Raw genomic sequence first — 16,778 nt, 5'->3', positions numbered from 1 at the left:
GGGAGAGGGCATATTGCATCACTAAGGGCATTTGTGAGCTTCTTTTTCTGGTGGGAAGAAACCTAGAACCACATGAGGCCCAGGTTGCCAGGAATGTCACTGAGAAGGAGGAACAGATAAAAGAGAATTAAACATGGGGAAGACAGGTGTCATTGACGTCACGATTTTTCTGAGAGTCAAGTCTGCCTGGCACCTGGGATTAGCATTTGGGGAGCTACGTAGCACCCTAGAGATGTCAGTCTTCCCTTCTCTTGGACCTGATGAATTCTAGCCTCTTTCAAGTCTAAATAGCCATGGCATTCGAAGACCACGGAAAACCAGACCACGCTCAGAGGTTGCTGCCCAGTTCTGCATCCTGGCTGGCCACATCAGGTGTGGGGCACCCCTCCCACCAACCCCAGGCCAGTGCCAGTCACCTCGCTGGCCTCCTCTAATGCCATCCACTCCTTTTTCCTTCCAGCCCACGGGCATCTTCTCCATCTTCCCCAAGGCCACAAATGCCACATTCAAGGCAGCCCTGTTCCTCAACCACCCGGGTAAGTCCAGCAACTTCCTAAGCCCAAGGGGCACAAGGGCAAGGGGCCCAAGGCCCACCCTGAGCTCGTCCACTGCTCAGGCACCGTGAGTACCTCCCCCGGGGGCCACCTGCCCAGTACCTCCACCTCCCACACATGGAAGTCCATCCTGCCATGCCCTCTCTGAGGCTTCCTGACTTCTACTAACATGGCCATCATCTAACAGGGCGACCAGCTGATTGAAATGACCTCCCACTTCTATTTCCTCCTCACTTCTCTCTCTGGGAGAGAGAGACGTTCTCTCTTGGAACTCTCTTTGGGAGTTCCAAAGCAACCTAGCCAAGAATGCCCTCAGACCTGCCAGGGCCATGCCATTGTCTACGGCCCTCCATTTGATCTTGGTCAGAAATGGTAACACTTGCAGGGGATTAAAACTCTGCCCTTCCAATTAACTGTGGAAAATTCTGAAAGAGATAGGAATACCAGATCACCTGACCTGCCTCTTGAGAAAATTGTATGCAGGTCAGGAAGCAACATTTAGAACTGGACATGGAACAACAGACTGGTTCCAAATAGGAAAAGGAGTACGTCAAGGCTGTATATTGTTACTCTGCTATTTAACTTATATGCACAGTACATCATGAGAAATGCCGGGCTGGATGAAGCACAAGCTGAAATCAAGATTTCCAGGAGAAATATCAATAACCTCAGATATGCAGATGACACCACCCTTATGGCAGAAAGTGAAGAACTAAAGAGCTTCTTGCTGAAAGTGAAAGAGGAGAGTGAAAAAACTGGCTTATAGCTCAACATTCAGAAAACTAAGATCATGGCATCCAGTCCCATCACTTCATGGGAAATAGATGGGGAAACAGTGGCAGACTTTATTTTTTTGGGCTCCAAAATCACTGCAGATGGTGACTGCAGCCATGAAATTAAAAGACACCTACTCCTTGGAAGAAAAGTTATGACCAACCTAGACAGCATATTATAAAGCAGAGACATAACTTTGCCAACAAAAGTCCATCTAGTCAAGGCTATGGTTTTTCCAGTAGTCATGTATGGATGTGAGAGTTGGACTGTGAAGAAAGCTGAGCACGGAAGAATTGATGCTTTTGAACTGTGGTGTTGGAAAGACTCTTGAGAGTCCCCTGGAGAGCAAAGAGATCCAACCAGTCAATCCTAAAGGAAATCAGTCCTGAATATTCACTGGAAGGACTGATGTTGAAGCAGAAACTCCAATACTTTGGCCACCTGATGGGAAGAGTTGACTCTTTTGAAAAGACCCTGATGCTGGGAAAGATTGAGGGCAGGAGGAGAAGGGTATGACAGAGGATGAGATGGTTGGATGACATCACCGACTCAATGGGCATGAGTTTGAGTGAACTCTGGGAGTTGGTGATGGACAGGGAGGCCTGGCATGCTGCAGTCCTTGGAGTCGCAAAGAGTCTGACACGACTGAGTGACTGAACTGAACTGAACTTCCATTGCAGGGGGCACTGGTTCAATCCCTGGTTGAGGAACTAAGATCCCACATGCCTCGCACCATGGCCAAAAAAAAAAGAAAGAAAGAAAAAGAAATAACACTTGTAAAAAGAAGAAAAAAATTCCATCAGCCCAATAAAGCAGTGCTGCAGTCAATGCCACTGCCTCCGGTGCCACAGCATCGGGTGATCCTCTGTGAATTTAGCTTCGGGGAAACGACAGGCTTAGGACCGAGGTGTCAGGAAAGCTGCTGTTTCACTGGGTATTGGAGCCAAGCTTTTATGATCTCCACAACCATGACGATGCCCATTACTGGCCAAAGGGACTGTGCCGCTGCCCAGAGCGGGCTTGGGGCTGAATTGCAGTGCTCCACCTCAGCCCCTAAGATGAAATGAAGAGGGTTCCGTGTTTGTAGTAATGGGACATCCCAAGTCAAGGGGGGCCTGTGCACTTCCAAGAACGCTCTAAGAAGGGGCCTGGAGGTGATGAATGTCATACACCATGTAGCAGAAGGAGAGCCCAAAGGTGCTGGCTTCTCATCTGCATCCCTAGGTTCTCCGTGCTCAGGGGAAGGATCTGAAAGGTGCCTTCCTCTGTGCCTCTCCAGCTGGGGCCACCTGGCAAAATGGGAACCAGACATCAGTGTGTGTCCAACGACTTGGGCCCTTGGTGCTGGATGGATGGAGCCCCCCTCCCACCAGGCAATGTGGCAGGGAGCGGGGGTGGAGCTGTGCTTCTCAGCGTCTCAGCAAGGAGAGAACAGAGTTCTTCACGTGGCTTGGGATTCCATGGGTCAAGCTCAATAGCTAAGACTGAAGTAAAATCAGCCATCCTGGGTAGAAGGAGACCCAGGGGTTGGGGAGGCTCAGGGTGACCAGCAAAGCCAGACATTCAAGAGAAGGTCACACTTGGCAGAGAGTAACTGGGGAATCCTGGTGTGTGGGCATAGCTCAGAGATGGGGTGCCCCACACAGGCAAACTGCAAATGCCCAAGACGTGGGGCTTCTGGGCCATCCCAGGACTCCAGGCAAGTCATCAGGACAAGAACTGAAGCCCCGGGAGACGCTGCCGAAGATCTGGCTGTGAGGTGGCCCTGGGGTTGAAATGCAACCACTGGCGTCTGCCCCACTCCAGGTGGGTTACAACATCACGGGCTGGATAGAGAAGAACGAAGACCCCTGAATGAGTCAGTGGTGGGCTCGTTCCAAAAGTCGAGCCTGGGGATCCTGGCCCTTCTCTTCAAAGAAGAGGAGGCTCTGGGTATGGCTGCTCCCTCGTATGTCCAGTCTCTCTGTGCTGATGCCCTTTAGTGACCAGGAGAAGAAGAAAGAAGAAAACCAAACTCTTGTATTCAATTATTGTTGAATAAATGAATGAATAATGAATGAATGAATAACAAGTTGCTTGAGACTGTCTATGGATGCCAGTGCAATAAAGTGATGCAGAAGCATCCTGGGAGCTTCCATCAGCTGACTCGATCACGGGGCCCATACCACCTCTAAGGGGAGCAATATGCTTTGGAGAAGTGGACACCCAAATGTGCTGTGCTTATTTTCTGCTTCCCGCTCTCCTGTCTGAGCCAAATGTCAAGCCCAGGCCTGCCTTGTACCCTGCTGAGGTTCTGTGGCCCCAGGGGAACACCCAACAGGGTCATCACTCAGAGGGACAAGAACTGCAAATATTCTTGGGCTCAGAGGTGTGCTCGCCACCAATATGAATTCCTCTGGATGGTCTGTGGGCTCCTCTGCCCAGGCAGTGGCAGCAGCAAGCGGCCTCGGGCCAGCCCTAAATCACACAGGGCCACAGACCCTCCAGGGCGTACAACACTCCCTGTGAGTTATGCCACAGGCAGCCCGTTCACCCTCTCCTTGGTAGATCTCAATTACCTGGTGTGGAGGGCCCCCCTCAGTAGTCCCCAGACAATCCTTTTTGAAACCAGAGAACACACATCCTTGTCACAGAGCCTGCCCCTCTGCTGGCCACTGACGTGAAGCAAGCTTCTCTCTCTTCCTTAGCTGGAAGCAAGAAGCAGAAATGAGGGTCCTCCTTCATGACTGTCTTCAGCTACTACAGCGTAAGTAGGTAGGTGCTGCCCCAGAGGCCGCCTGGTGGCCAGTACCCCCAACTCTCCCTTTCACTGGAGACGTGGTCGGGCTGCCAATTCGCAGCTCAGGATAGGATGAGTCCACTTCTATGCCTTTGGTCGCCTCTTTCATTCAAGGGGTCTGTTTCCTTCTGCAGAGGCCACAAAAACCACAGACCACAGGGCAGGAAAATCCCTTAGAGATGGTCCAGTCCAACTGCACTGTTTCGGACTGAAAACCCAGGGGATGATGGGACGTGGCCAACATAACAAGCGGAAATACCAATGCCTAAGGTCTTGTGCCAGTGGGTCTTCAGGGCTGGTCACAACTTCCACAAAGTTTGGGCATTACTGGAAATATGTTCCGAAGTGCAGAAATGCAGCCGTTGCATTTAGAGACGTTGCACATAGAATGGTTTCAGTGCTTCACAAGGATCTGGCTTTCCCAAGGCAGAATGGGCCACCCCACTGCATCCCAAGTGGAAGAGGAAGGTTCAGTAGGGAGGTTTAGAATGGGGAGGGATTTGTCCATACAGGCATTACGATTCCTTCTAGAAGCGAGATTCTACAGTGAGCCGGCACTGAATTCAGAGGATCCCTCTTGTAAAACCTGTCACTCTGGGCAAGTCCCTGGACCTCTGAGAGCACTGCTATCTAACAGAACTTTCCACAATGGTGGAATGTTCTCTTCTGTCCAATATGGTGCCGCTGCCCAATATGCTGTCCAGTACGATAGCCACCAACCACATGTGGCTCGTGAGTGCCTGAGAAGTGGCTGGTGTGACCGAAGAACTGAATTGTAATCGTAGTTAAATTAATTAAACTCTAAACAAATACCTCTTCTGAGCACAGGTGTCCTGTCACACCAACACGGAGCTAATGCTTCCTTTCTCTCCACCCCCAGGAGCAGTGGAACAAGCTGATGACCACCCTGCACGGCACCTCCCCACATTCTGTCTGCTGTATCGTCCCCCATGAGTTCAAGAAATCAGGTACCTCACAGGAACATGCCTCCCAGCTGGAAGCTTTCAGGATGTGTGAAGTTGGGGTTCGTGCCACATTAAGTCCACTTGTAGTCACTGGGGTTGACTGGGGCAGGACAGGGCGTTGAAAGAACCTCCAACCTCCATGGATCACCCAAAGAGCACATTCTAACTGCTACTCTGTACAGCTGAGTGCGGCTGGTCTAGCCAGAGTCACACTCAGGAGAGCTTTTGGTCCTTGGCTGAATTGTGGGGGACCTGGGACACCCCCCCCGGGGCAGTGACAGGAGGAGATAGGACATGGATATGCAGGTCAGCGTCCTTGAGGGACAAGAAGTGGCCTCAGATACCCCAGGGTAGTAACTCCCTGTCCTGTTCTCCCTCTTGGCAGGCGCGAAGGCCGCCCACCTGATCATGCACCAGCTGGCTTGCAACAGAATCTTGGAAGGCCTCCGGATTTGTAGGAAGGGCTTCTCAAACAGGCTGCAGTACCGAGTTCACACAGAGGTGAGCGGTGTCTTCCTGATGCCTTGAGCACAGTTCTCGGTGTCCGCAGTTGGCTCCTGATAAACAGTCTCATTGGAGCAGGCACTGTGGGTACCTGATGGACACTGTCTTATTGTCACTACTTCTGTACACAATGACACAACTTTCAGTGGCCAGCACCCCGTTTCTTTGCCTGGGTGCTCTCTCTGGCTGCGAAAGTTGCTTCGCTCTTGGCAGGCTGAAATGATCAGCAATTAATGACCCCCACCCCAGCCCAGGAGCAGCTCTCAACCAAGAGGACTAAGGACAGTTGGCATATAAATACTTCAGCTCCCCAACCTTGGTGATGGGCTAACTCTGAGGCATCTTCTATACTGGCTGTCAGACAGCTGTGTGTTGGTAAATGTTTAACAACAGGGCTCCAAGTTAAAATTTAAAAAGAAAAAGAAACGAAGCCCTGATTTTTAGTATCTACTGATTTCTAAGGTATAAATACTCCCACCATGTGGTAATTTCAAGCTACTAATGTGACATCACTCTATGCGGGGTTGGTAAGAGACGCACAGAAGCTCTTGTGAGCTAGGGGGAGCTGGTCCCGCACACCAGGGTCCCCCAGTAGCATGAAGCCCCAGATGCCTGTGGTGATAACTGACTTGACAACGTGCTTTTTGCTGGCTCCCCTGCCCCACTCCCCAGCTCTGCCACCTCTCAGATAAACTACTTGCACTTGAACCCTGGTCTCAAGTTCTGTTTCTGGGGAGCCCAAACTGAGACCTCCACCTTAGGGGTTCTTTTACTTCCTAACTGTTAGAACACATGGTCACAGATGATGGTGCGGGAAGAGTCACTAGAGGTCATCCTGTCCAAGCCCTCTGAAGTCCCTAACTGAGGAATGACTAAAGGGGGCTGCTGGCAGGTCAGGAAAAGGAGTGGTTCTGCCAGGTGTGGAAGAAAAGATCAGGAAGGAAAGGTTTTGGTGTCTTCTTGCAAGGCCCCTCCCTCTGCCTGCCATGGGCCTCGGCAAACCAAGCCTAACAGCTGACTCAAAGGCCATCTCACAGATGGACGGTGACCGTGCAGGCAGACTTCCTGGGCTGCCAGCTTGGGGAGGATGGGGACTGTCATTGTCTCTCCCAACAGGTACCAAGTGCTGAACCCCGACGTGATTCCTCAGGGGTTCGTGAACAACAGGGAGGCCTCAGAGCTGCTCCTGGGGTCCATCAACCTGGATGTCAATGAATACAAGATTGGACACACCAAGGTAGGGTCTTCTCCCTCAGCCTTGTCCCAGGAAGGTCGGTGGTGACATGTGAATTCCAGCTCAGCTGTGAACCAGTTGCGTCAAACTGCTGAGAGCTTCTGTTTCCTCTTCCGAAAAATTGGGGCTGCTAAATTCAATCTCATAGGATTGGGAGTAGCGTACGTGAGAACTCAGCTCAGACACAGCGGTGTTCAGTCAACAGGAGAACTTTCCTTAGGACTGCATGGGCCCCAGATTTCTAAGAATAAAAGGAGCCAACCTGAATCAAGGTCCTGGATTGGACCAGGGCACCATGGCACGTGTATGGGCAAGGTCTGGGGGTGAAGCGCCGAAGCCCAGCCCACCCACACCGCGAGCTCTGGCCCTGAGCTGGCAGGTGAGTTGGGGTTGACTCAGACTGAGCGAATGCCCGACCCTGACTCACGGGGCCTGTGTCTGCTCCACTTCCTTGCCCTGCAGAATCCTGTCGGGATTGGAAGGGCAAGGCTGAGGGTGGGTGGTGTCCATCGACAGCTGCCCAACCTGCCTGCACCCCGACGTGACAGCCAGGGCGATGTGGGAAGGGCACTGGCTTTGCATCAGGCTCAGCGTGGGCCGCCAAGCAGCCCTGAGTGGGTCGCCTGCCCATCCAGGTCTCATGGGGGGCGCAGGCAGGTGCAGCTTCTCAGCTGGCTGTGTGGCTGGAACTCCGGGGAAGTTCCAGGTTGCATGTGTGTCCAACACGTACAGAGCACCTCTTGTGTGCCAGGCACGGTGCAGGCTTAGGGATATGCAGGTGGACAGAACGGAGAGCCCCTAATTTCCTGCAGCTTGCTCTGTAGCCAGCGGTGTTGGCGGGATTGTAACACCGTTCTCAAATCTGCCAGCACCGTAAGCTTTGGCCTCCTGCACCATTGAACTAAACTGACTTATGGGAACTTGGTCACAGAACTGCTGAATACCTGAGCCAGAAAGAACCTCGGAGTCTAGCTCCTTCCCCTACACCACCTTTGATGGGTGGGAAACTTAGGAAAGCCTGGAGAAGGTGTGGAGGTCACGTGCCTAATTTCACAGAACTAGGGGGGCCAGAGCAGGCCTCACGCCCCCCAGCTGCAGGTCCTGTGATCAGGCAGGCCGGGGCTGACATCGCCTGTGTCTGACACAGCTGTCTCTGGGCAGGCAGACTGCACCTTGCTTAGTCCAAGGGTTGCATTGGGCACCTCGGGTCCAGGTAAAGGCCCAGGGCTGCCAGGGACAGCTCCGCTCCCTGGGGGCCAGGCCCGCTCTGGTAGCAGGGGCAGAACAAGGGACAGAATGACTCTGCCTGTATGCGGTGTGCCCGCCTGTGACTTTGGCTCACGTGGGCTCTGCCCCGCCAGCCACATGCTCACCTCACTGTCCCCAGAGACCAAACCTCAACCACAAGTAACTTGGAAATATCAAGCCCAATGTCTCTACCCTATAATGGCTACTCTGGGGTTTTGGCGGAAAGAGGGCAGGGGGAGAAGCATCCTCTTCCACCTTTTTCCTCTCAGTATCCAAGTGACCACATAGAGGATTCATCTGAGGGGGCTCCAACCCCATATCCAAGCGACCGTGACTGTCCCAAGCCTGCTTTGTGAGGTAGTGAAGAAGAATTGATGCTTTTGAATTGTGGGGCTGGAGAAGACTCTTGACAGTCCCTTGGACAGCAAGGAGATCAAACCGGTCCATCCTAAAGGAAATTAGTCCTGAATATTCATTGGAGGCCTTACAAATAGCTGTGAAAAGAAGAGAAGCGAAAAGCAAAGGAGCAAAGGAAAGATATAAACATCTGAATGCAGAGTTCCAAAGAATAGCAAGAAGAGATAAGAAAGCCTTCTTCAGCAATCAATACAAAGAAATAGAGGAAAACAACAGAATGGGAAAGACTAGGGATCTCTTCAAGAAAATCAGAGATACCAAAGGAACATTTCATGCAAAGATGGGCTCGATAAAGGACAGAAATGGTATGGACCTAACAGAAGCAGAAGCTATTAAGAAGAGATGGCAAGAATACACAGAAGAACAGTAGAAAAAAGATCTTCATGACCCAGATAATCACGATGGTGTGATCACTGACCTAGAGCCAGACATCCTGGAACGTGAAGTCAAGTGGGCCTTAGAAAGCATCACTACGAACAAAGCTAGTGGAGGTGATAGAATTCCAGTTGAGCTATTCCAAATCCTGAAAGATGATGCTGTGAAAGTGCTGCACTCAATATGCCAGCAAATTTGGAAAACTCAGCAGTGGCCACAGGACTGGAAAAGGTCAGTTTTCATTCCAATCCCAAAGAAAGGCAATGCCAAAGAATGCTCAAACTACCGCACAATTGCACTCATCTCACACGCTAGTAAAGTAATGCTCAAAATTCTCCAAGCCAGGCTTCAGCAATATGTGAACCGTGAACTTCCTGATGTTCAAGCTGGTTTTAGAAAGGGCAGAGGAACCAGAGACCAAATTGCCAACATCCGCTGGATCATGGAAAAAGCAAGAGAGTTCCAGAAAAACATCTATTTCTGCTTTATTGACTATGCCAAAGCCTTTGACTGTGTGGATCACAATAAACTGTGGAAAATTCTGAAAGAGATGGGAATACCAGACCACCTGATCTGTCTCTTGAGAAATCTGTATGCAGGTCAGGAAGCAACAGTTAGAACTGGACGTGGAACAACAGACTGGTTCCAAATAGGAAAAGGAATATGTCAAGGCTGTATATTGTCACCCTGTTTATTTAACTTATATGCAGAGTACATCATGAGAAACGCCGGACTGGAAGAAACACAAGCTGGAATCAAGATTGCCGGGAGAAATATCAATAACCTCAGATATGCAGATGACACCACCCTTATGGCAGAAAGTGAAGAGGAACTCAAAAGCCTCTTGATGAAAGTCAAAGTGGAGAGTGAAAAAGTTGGCTTAAAGCTCAACATTCAGAAAATGAAGATCATGGCATCTGGTCCCATCACTTCATGGGAAATAGATGGGGAAGCAGTGGAAACAGTGTCAGACTTTATTTTTCTGGGCTCCAAAATCACTGCAGATGGTGACTGCAGCCATGAAATTAAAAGACGCTTACTCCTTGGAAGGAAAGTTATGACCAACCTAGATAGCATATTCAAAAGCAGAGACATTACTTTGCCAACAAAAGTTCGTCTAGTCAAGGCTATGGTTTTTCCAGTGGTCATGTACGGATGTGAGAGTTGGACTATGAAGAAGGCTGAGAGCCGAAAAATTGACGCTTTTGAACTGTGGTGTTGGAGAAGACTCTTGAGAGTCCCTTAGACTGCAAGGAGATCCAACCAGTCCATTCTGAAAGAGATCAGCCCTGGGATTTCTTTGGAAGGAATGATGTTAAAGCTGAAACTCCAGTACTTTGGCCACCTCATGTAAAGAGTTGACTCATTGGAAAAGACTCTGATGCTGGGAGGGATTGGGGGCAGGAGGAGAAGGGGACGACAGAGGATGAGATGGCTGGATGGCATCACTGACTCGATGGACGTGAGTCTGGGTGAACTCCAGGAGTTGGTGATGGACAGGGAGGCCTGGCGTGCTGCGATTCATGGGGTCACAAAGAGTCGGACATGACTGATCTGATCTGATTCATTGGAAGGATTGATGCTAAAGCTCCAATACTTTGGCCACGTGATGCTAAGAGCCAACTCGTTGGAAAAGACCCTGATGCTGGGAAAGATTGAAGGCGGGAGGAGAAGGGGATGACAGAGGATGGGATGGTTGGATGGCATCACAGACTCAATGGACATGAGTCTGAGCTCCGGGAGTTGGTGGGCAGGGAGGCCTGGCATGCTGCAGTCCATGGGGTCACAAAAATCAGACCCGACTGAGCGACTGAACAACAAAGGAAGGCAGCTTGGTGTCCCACTGCCGAGCAGTCACCTTATACAGCAGCGAGGATCCTAACAGTCTGCCACATTGCACTCAGAGCTTCACAGTCTGCAGAAGCGCTTCCCTCCTGTTACTCCATTTGTATAGTAACCCTCTAGGATTACTCTAGGGGAGGGATCAACACCCCCACTTCCCAGATGAGGCACTGAGGCCCTGAGATGTAAGGGGACGTGTTCCAGGTGACCCAGTTAGTAAGTGCCAGGCCAGGCTGGAGCCCGTAGGAAGGTCCACGACGAGCAAGAGGAAACAGACGCTGGGGCTGGCGCGCTCTGCTGGGCAGGTTTCCAGGCCGACGCCAGCTGTTTCCCAAGGGCCTCAGACGTCGGCACCAGGGTCTCCAAATGCCGAAGGACCCTTCTAAAATATCGTTCTTTGCTTCTGAACTGCCACCCCACATCCACCCCCCAAGCCTCTGCCACTGGTGAGCTGGGCTATTCTCAGATCACTGTGTCTTTCCCCGAGGTGTTCTTCCGAGCGGGCATCCTGGCCAGGCTCGAGGACATGCGGGACGAATGCCCCACCGAGATCATGACCATGTTGCAGCATCGGCTCTGCAGTTTCCTCGTGAGGGTCCAATTCAAGAAGATGCTGGAACGAAGGTAGCACCAAGCGGGTGGGCCCACTGGAGCCTCAGCAGTCACATGGAGCAGCTGGGACCCTGCCCACACACGGTGGTCAGCCCCACCAGTGACACTGGGCAGTGCAGAGGGAGGCTGACAGTGTCTCTGCTGGCCCGAAGAACCCTCAGCAGAAACTTGGTTTCCCACAGTCCTGGAGCTCAGGGGCCTGAAATGAAGGTCTTGGCAGGCAGGCTCCGCCAAGGCCTGCAGAGCAGCCTCTCCTGCCTCTTGCAGTCCTGGGGGCCCAGGCCCCCCTTAGCCCATGGCTGCCCCACTCCAGTCTCTGCCTCCATCCTCACAGGGCTGTCCTCATATGTCTCCCTTCTTTCTCTAAGGACACCAGTCCTCTGAGGCTAGCCACCCCCCACTCCAGGATGGGGGCTTCCCAGGTGGCATTAGTGGTAAAGAACCTGCCTGCCAAAGCAAGAGATGCAAGAGACGCAGGTTTGATCCCTGGGTCAGGAAGATCCCTTGGAGAAGGAAATGGCAACTCATTCCAGTATTCTTGCCTGGAGAATCCCATGGACTGAGGAGCCTGGAGGGCTAGAGACCACGGGGTCACACAGAGTCCGACGCGACTGAAACGACTTAGCGCACACACATGCACTCCAGTCCGACCTCATCTTAACCTCAGTCATTCCATCCGCAAAGACTCTATTTCCAAATATGGTCATAGTCACAGGTTCTGGGAGGCAGGACTCCAGCCTATCTTTTAGGAGGGGACACAGTTCAACTCCTGACACGGACCACCTAATACAAACCTTTCTCTTTACAATTGACAAATCACTCTCACAGCCTTCTCCTTACTTGATCCAGATAATGACGCTGAGAGAGGGGTGTGGCAGAACAGCAACCCCATTTTACAGATGTGGAAACTGAGATCAGAGGGTGGTTAAGGTACTGGGCCAGAGAAAGTCACAATCAGAACCCAAAAGTCTTCATTCCAAGTCCCTGCCCTCAGAATCGTGTTTTTCAGCCATCTCCCTAAAATGGTAATCTGAGAAAAGCTCTGGCGGCCCTGTGGTGGACTCTGGCTCTTTGTGGTCACAGTATAAGTAATAAAAACAGTAGTGAAGAAATAATAAGAGTAGTGAAGTCCGGAAAGCCACCAGCAGGACCCCTGTGACCCGGCCAAAGGCAGGGACAAAAGTCAGGGGCTAAGTGGTGGGACTCAGTGTCCAGAAGCCCCCACTAGATGACCGTTGAAAGAAGCTGTTAGGGGCCAGGAGGGCTGATTCCAGAGACTGCAGAGATGGGATCTGAAGACTAAATGGATTTCCAGTGAGGGAGTGGAAGGAGGGGCAATGCAGGAGGAAGTGAACTCAGCCCTAAGCTGTCTGACAGGAGCTGGTTCCACTGGGGCAGCCGGTCCCCTATCACCCTCCCCCACAATGCCTGCATTTTAACCCCTGGAACCCTAGATTCTTTTTTGCAGAATGTGCCTGCAGGTCATCCAGAGGAACACATGCAAGTTCCTGCAGCTGCGTTCCTAGGGCTGGTGGAAGCTCTACATCAAGGTGAGGGCCTCGGGGCCTTGGTTCCAGGCACAGGGGCCTCTTGGGGGTGGGAGGCCTCTTAGGGATTAGGGAGGCTGCAGGGACAGTCTGGAAATGAGGGCGCCTTGGAGGAAGAGTGCAGCCTCCTTTCAGACAGGGGTGGATTCCTCCCTGAGAAAAATGATGGTGTGTCCTCCCAACTTTCAACTTATCCCTCAAAATAAAACCTTCTGAGGATGCAGAGAGTGCCCCCCAAATGTGGGCCTGATGCTCAGTGCCTCACCCCTGGGCATGCTGAAGCCCCTTCAACCCCTTCAGTGACGTCCTCGGCTTTAGGAAACCGTGGAATCCCGTCTCTCCTTTACCAGGCTGCTCTGAGGCAGTGAGGGTGAGTGAGTCAGCCGGGTGGTGGGGCTGCAGGTGCCCAAGCAACCAGGCCACTCTCAACCAATGCAGGAGTCCACGAGCCACCTACTACATGCGGGTCAGGTCATGCTGGGGCCTGGCATCCCGCCTGGGGCCCCCTGTTATGAGGAAGCATACCACTGGACACCGGGGACAGGGCTGCTGCACTCAGGAGGCCGGAGGACGGGGTTGTCTTGAGGGGCGGGGTGTTCTGGGCAGCTACGTGGAGGGGTGGACAGGCCACAGGTCATCTCTGGGGGTCCTGACCCCCCACAGCTCACGCAGAAGCTTCTTTCTCCTCCCCGTAGGAAAGGACTTTCTGACAATCGGTGCTGACCACAAGTAGAAAGGTGGGGCGGGGGTGAGGGGCGTGGATAGTAATTCTGCATGGCCAGAGGTAGCCATGCCCAGGCCAGCCTGCTGGAGGGCTTGAGATCGCAGAGGGAGCTAAATAAGAATTTCTCAAATTTGGATATCATGGTACTCTCCCCGCCTGTTCTATGTCTGACCCTCTTTCCTTAAATCAATTCCCTTTTTTACTTTGAAATTTTTATTTTAAAAGGAAACTTCACATCCTTACCTGTCTCATCCCAAGCAGGTTGTCCATAAAAACTGAAGATTTAGGAACTTCCTTGGTGGTCTGGTGGTTAAAACTCCATGCTCCTGATGCAGGGGTCACAGGTTCAATCTCTGGTCAAGGAACTAAGATCTTCGCATGCCTTGCATGCATGGCCTAAAACAAAATAAAACAAAACAAAAAAACCCCTGTAGATTTAACAAGAAAGGAGGGTCGCCTTCCAAGAAGCCATGTCCATCCAGGCCATGGGGAATTCTCAGACTTACCTTTGCTTCATTGCCATGTCACCCTTGACCCAGCTACCAAAAATCTCCATCAAATTCCTGTTTGCCCACAGCAGCAGGCTGGGCACACACACATACAGTACATGCTGGGTCTGAGGGATTATCCAGACATGGGGGCGGTCACAAGATGGTGGGAGGAGTGCCCCGGCTCCCCTGAGAACCTTGGGAAGTTGCCCTCTTTTCTCTGATTCCTTTTCCTCGCCCATCAAGTGCAAACACAGTAGGGAGAACAAATGACTTAGTTTCCGTGGGAAGCCAGACTCCCAGCACGATGAGTGGGTTCACTGCTGTGACCCTGCTGGTTTACAGAGGTCCTTCTCTGATTTGACCTTCACAACCACCTCTTGAGACACCCAGTTCTCATATGTATCTTCAGGGTATAAAAGTCCATTTGACTGAATTTTGGAGACTTGATCACGGTCCCAAGGCTATCAGTAGAAGACCCTTGACTGGGAGGGGCCCAGTGCCATCTCGACCCTCCCTGCCGTCACGGCCGTGTCTCCTTGACCATCATGGTGTTAGCACTTGAATCATCCATCCGCTTTCCCTGAAAGTGAAGTCACTCAGTCATGTCCGACTTTTTGCGACCCCATGGACTGTAGCCTATCAGGCTCCTCCATCCATGGGATTTTCCAGACAACAGTGCTGGAGTGGATTGCCATTTCCTTCTCCAGGGGATCTTCTGACCCAGGAATCAAACCCGGGTCTCCCGCATTGCAGGCAGACACTTTACCGCCTGAGCTTTACCGCTTTCCCTAAGCTGTCTCTAACATGGTTTCTCCACAGTCTGGAGGCGTTGCTCCAGCTGGGACCCTCATTCAATGTTTGGGAGGCTGAGACCAAGTGAGACCACAGGGATAAAACGATCTTCCCCTTACAGAAGCACCTTCATGATGACCCTTTCCCTTAGTTTGCAAAGAAGTGAATTTCAGTAAATTTATACCACAAACTAAAAGTCATCTAGCTGGTCTGGTCTTCTACCCACATGGCCCCTGACCTCATCTCAGGGAGACCCCAGGGGACACCCCCACTTACTGCCTGTGTGCCTTCTGACAACTCCACCCCCTCTGCATGTTGGTTCTCTCAACGCCTGCCTGGCTTGCTTCTCAGCATTGTTAAAAGGAGGAACTGTGGACAACGGAACCAGATTGTTAACACAAAAGTGCTAAACCAATGCTGGGAGTCATTTGGGTGGAGAGGCCCCTCCCCGTGGGTGAATGGAAGCACTGTCACACCCGGGGTCAGAGGACCAGACGGCACAGCCTGGACTTCTCCTAGACCACTCTCCTAACACCTCGAGGTGCACCTGATCACCTGGGATCTTGTTATGATGCAGATTCAGATGAACAGGCCACAGGTGCGGCCTGAGATGTCGCATCCTAGCCGGCTTGCTGGTGATGCTGCTGCGGCTGGTCTGGGACCGCACTCCTGGACGACGCTTGGTCCCGCCCATTGGCAAGGAGCTTGGAGATGGCCCAGCTCTCCATCCAACCCCCAGGACACGTTTGCTTGGGGCCCCAGGCCTGTTTGCATTTGTTGTCCCCTGTAGGTGCTGGGACCCTGCCTTTGGCCAATGCTCTTTCCTCCACCAGGAGCGTGAGAACCTGCTGGTCGTGGAGGAGCGCCTGACCCCAATGATGAAAGCCAAGACAGGGCTGGAGAGCCAGATCTCCAACACGCGAGAGCGGCTGGAGGAGGAGGAGGGCCTGTCAGCCTCATTGAGCACTGATAGGCGCAAGCTGGAGGGGGAGCTGAGCGACCTCAGGCGGGACCTGGAGGGCCTGGGAGACCATGCTGGCCAAGATGGAGAAGGAGAAGCAGGTGGGGAGGCCCCAGGCCTGACTCTAGTCCTCCCAGGGCCAGGGAACCCCCTAGTTGGCTCACCCTGCAGGAGCCACACCCAGCACTGCCCAGCAGTGCTGCCCAGGACTGAGCTGCCAGCCAGATGCAGCTATTTTAACTTAATTCAGCACAATTTCAGAGGCAGCTCCTCGGTCGATCTGGCTGCATTTCGAGGGCTCAGTAGCCATGCACGGCACTTGCTACGATGTCAGACAGCAGTTGACTCAGGGCTGAGGGCTGCTCCCCTCATGGGGACACCTGGGCCTGTCTGGGTCTCCTTGTGCCTGGGTTCCTGGGTGTCTGCCTGGCCCACTGCCCACTCAGCCTCAGCATCCCTGGGGCCCCTCACGGAACACCCCTCTGCACCACCAACCATATCTGCACCCCTCTTCCCAGAAGAAGCAACCCTGTTGTAAGGTGGAGTCACCTTTAGCTGCTCAGTTTCTGCCCAAACAAGCAGTTGCTGCCCCTGCATGCAGCTCCCCAGCTCCTGGTACTGGGTGGCTGGCCCTCAGCCCCAGGCCCCCTTCCAACCTCACATGGGTGGGACCCCCCAGCAAGGGAAGGTGGACCGGGGTGTCTCCAGTGCTGAGGTGCACACGAACCACCAGGACCTCGATAAGACGCACACTCTGGGCCGGCAGGTCTGGTGGGGCCGAGGGGCTGTGTTCCCAACAGTCCCGGGCGATGCCACGGCTGCTGTCCGAGGACCAGGCGTTGAGTAGCCAGGGCCTGACAGTGTCCTCGTTGCCTCCTCACCCCGAGATCCTGACTTGGTTGGGTATTGGCATCTCCAAGGCCCCCAGGTGACCCTGGGGTGCAGCTATGCTGAAGACC

General features: G+C 52.6%; 1 pseudogene; it reads left to right on the top strand.

Moving 5' to 3' along the window:
* The window catches only part of LOC109578188 (myosin-16-like), a 44,849-nt pseudogene that overhangs the window by 17,884 nt on the left and 10,187 nt on the right, over positions 1–16,778 (top strand).

This window comes from Bos indicus, chromosome 25, assembly GCF_029378745.1.
Source record: "Bos indicus isolate NIAB-ARS_2022 breed Sahiwal x Tharparkar chromosome 25, NIAB-ARS_B.indTharparkar_mat_pri_1.0, whole genome shotgun sequence".
Lineage (NCBI taxonomy): Eukaryota > Metazoa > Chordata > Mammalia > Artiodactyla > Bovidae > Bos > Bos indicus.
Note: the sequence above shows the minus strand (reverse complement) of the source record. Positions and strands in the feature narration are given on the sequence as shown.